Raw genomic sequence first — 3,610 nt, forward strand, 5'->3', positions numbered from 1 at the left:
TCTACGAAGTTCAGTAGTATCTTGATCTGAAGTTTCATGATCATTATCATTGGCTTCCTCACTAACTGGTGTAGGTGTCACTGAAACAGTTTTCTGTGATGAACTACTTTCCAGTAAGGGAGCAGGTACAGTTACCTCGTCAAGTTCCACTTTCCTCCCACTCACTTCTTTCGAGAGAAACTCCTTCTCTAGAAATGATCCATTCTTAGCAACGAATGTCTTGCCTTCGGATCTGTGATAGAAGGTGTACCCAACAGTTTCCTTTGGGTATCCTATGAAGACACATTTCTCCGATTTGGGTTCGAGCTTATCAGGTTGAAGTTTTTTCACATAAGCATCGCAGCCCCAAACTTTAAGAAACGACAACTTTGGTTTCTTGCCAAACCACAGTTCATAAGGCGTCGTCTCAACGGATTTTGATGGTGCCCTATTTAACGTGAATGCGGCCGTCTCTAAAGCACAACCCCAAAATGATAGCGGTAAATCTGTAAGAGACATCATAGATCGCACCATATCTAGTAAAGTACGATTACGACGTTCGGACACACCATTGCGCTGTGGTGTTCCGGGTGGCGTGAGTTGTGAAACTATTCCACAGTTTTTCAAATGTACACCAAACTCGTAACTCAAATATTCTCCTCCACGATCAGATCGTAGAAACTTTATTTTCTTGTTACGATGATTTTCAACTTCACTCTGAAATTCTTTGAACTTTTCAAATGTTTCAGACTTATGTTTCATTAAGTAAATATACCCATATCTGCTTAAATCATCTGTGAAGGTGAGAAAATAACGATATCCGCCACGAGCCTCAATATTCATCGGGCCACATACATTGGTATGTATGATTTCCAACAAATCTGTTGCTCTCTCCATAGTACCGGAGAACGGTGTTTTAGTCATCTTGCCCATGAGGCACGGTTCGCAAGTACCAAGTGATTCATAATCAAGTGGTTCCAAAAGTCCATCGGTATGGAGTTTCTTCATGCGCTTTATACCGATATGACCTAAACGACAGTGCCACAAATAAGTTGCACTTTCATTATCAACTCTGCATCTTTTGGCTTCAACATTATGAATATGTGTATTACTACTATCGAGATTCAAAAAATAGACCACTCTTCAAGGGTGCATGACCATAAAAGATATTACTCATATAAATAGAACAACCATTATTCTCTGATTTAAATGAATAACCGTCTCGCATTAAACAAGATCCAGATATAATGTTCATGCTCAACGCTGGCACCAAATAACAATTACTTAGGTCTAATATTAATCCCGAAGGTAGATGTAGAGGTAGCGTGCCGACTGCGATCACATCGACTTTGGAACCGTTTCCCACGCGCATCGTCACCTCGTCCTTTGCCAGTGCCCGCTTATTCTGTAGTCCCTGTTTCGAGTTGCAAATATTAGCAACAGAACCAGTATCAAATACCTAGGTGCTACTGCGAGCTCTAGTAAGGTACACATCAATAACATGTATATCACATATACCTTTGTTCACCTTGCCATCCTTTTTATCCGCCAAATACTTGGGGCAGTTCCGCTTCCAGTGACCAGTCTGCTTGCAGTAGAAGCACTCAGTTTCAGGCTTAGGTCCAGACTTAGGTTTCTTCTCTTGAGCAGCAACTTGCTTGCCGTTCTTCTTGAAGTTCCCCTTTTTCTTCCCTTTGCCCTTTTTCTTGAAACTAGTGGTCTTGTTAACCATCAACACTTGATGCTCCTTCTTGATTTCTACCTCCGCAGCTTTCAGCATTGCGAAGAGCTCGGGAATAGTCTTGTTCATCCCTTGCATATTATAGTTCATTACGAAGCTCTTGTAGCTTGGTGGCAGTGATTGGAGAATTCTGTCGATGACGCAATCATCCGGAAGATTAACTCCCAACTGAATCAAGTGATTATTATACCCAGACATTTTGAGTATATGCTCACTGACAGAACTGTTCTCCTCCATCTTGCAGCTATAGAACTTATTGGAGACTTCATATCTCTCAATCCGGGCATTTGCTTGAAATATTAACTTCAACTCCTGGAACATCTCATATGCTCCATGACGTTCAAAACGTCGTTGAAGTCCCGATTCTAAGCCGTAAAGCATGGCACACTGAACTATCGAGTAGTCATCAGCTTTGCTCTGCCAGACGTTCATAACATCTGGCGTTGCTCCAGCAGCAGGCCTGGCACCCAGCGGTGCTTCCAGGACGTAATTCTTCTGTGCAGCAATGAGGATAATCCTCAAGTTACGGACCCAGTCCGTGTAATTGCTACCATCATCTTTCACCTTTGCTTTCTCAAGGAACGCATTAAAATTTAACGGAACAACAGCACGAGCCATCTATCTACAATCAACATAAACAAGCAAGATACTATCAGGGACTAAGTTCATGATAAATTTTAAGTTCAATTAATCATATTATTAAAGAACTCCCACTTAGATAGACATCCCTCTAATCCTCTAAGTGATCACGTGATCCAAATCAACTAAACCATGTCCGATCATCACGTGAGATGGAGTAGTTTCATCGGTGAACATCATTATGTTGATCATATCTACTATATGATTCACGCTCGACCTTTCGGTCTCCGTGTTCCGAGGCCATATCTGCATATGCTAGGCTCGTCAAGTTTAACCTGAGTATTCTGCGTGCGCAACTGTTTCGCACCCGTTGTATTTGAACGTAGAGCCTATCACACCCGATCATCACGTGGTGTCTCAGCACGAAGAACTTTTGCAACGGTGCATACTCAGGGAGAACACTTCTTGATAATTTAGTGAGAGATCATCTTATAATGCTACCGTCAATCAAAGCAAGATAAGATGCATAAAAAGATAAACATCACATGCAATCAATATAAGTGATATGATATGGCTATCATTATCTTGTGCTTGTGATCTCCATCTCCGAAGCACCGTCATGATCACCATCGTCACCGGCGCGACACCTTGATCTCCATCGTAGCATCGTTGTCGTCTCGCCAATCTTATGCTTCCACGACTATCACTACCGTTTAGTAATAAAGTAAAGCATTACATCGCGATTGCATTGCATACAATAAAGCGACAACCATATGGCTCCTGCCAGTTGCCGATAACTTGGTTACAAAACATGATCATCTCATACAATAAAATTCAGCATCATGCCTTGACCATATCACATCACAACATGCCCTGCAAAAACAAGTTAGACGTCCTCTACTTTGTTGTTGCATGTTTTACGTGGCTGCTACGGGCTTAAGTAAGAACCAATCTCACCTACGCATCAAAACCACAACGATAGTTTGTCAAATAGACTCCGTTTTAACCTTCGCAAGGACCGGGCGTAGCCATACTTGGTTCAACTAAAGTTGGAGAGGCAGTCGCCCGCAAGCCATCTGTGTGCAAAGCACGTCGAGGGAACCGGTCTCGCGTAAGCGTACGCGTAAGGTTGGTCCGGGTCGTCTCGTCCAACAATACCGCTGAACCAAAATATGACATGCTGGTAGGCAGTATGACTTGTATCGTCCACAACTCACTTGTGTTCTACTCGTGCATATAACATCAACATCATTAACCTAGGCTCGGATGCCACTGTTGGGTTTCGTAGTAATTTCAAAAATTTTCCTACGC

This window comes from Triticum dicoccoides, chromosome 4A (genome assembly GCF_002162155.2).
Source record: "Triticum dicoccoides isolate Atlit2015 ecotype Zavitan chromosome 4A, WEW_v2.0, whole genome shotgun sequence".
NCBI lineage: Eukaryota > Viridiplantae > Streptophyta > Magnoliopsida > Poales > Poaceae > Triticum > Triticum dicoccoides.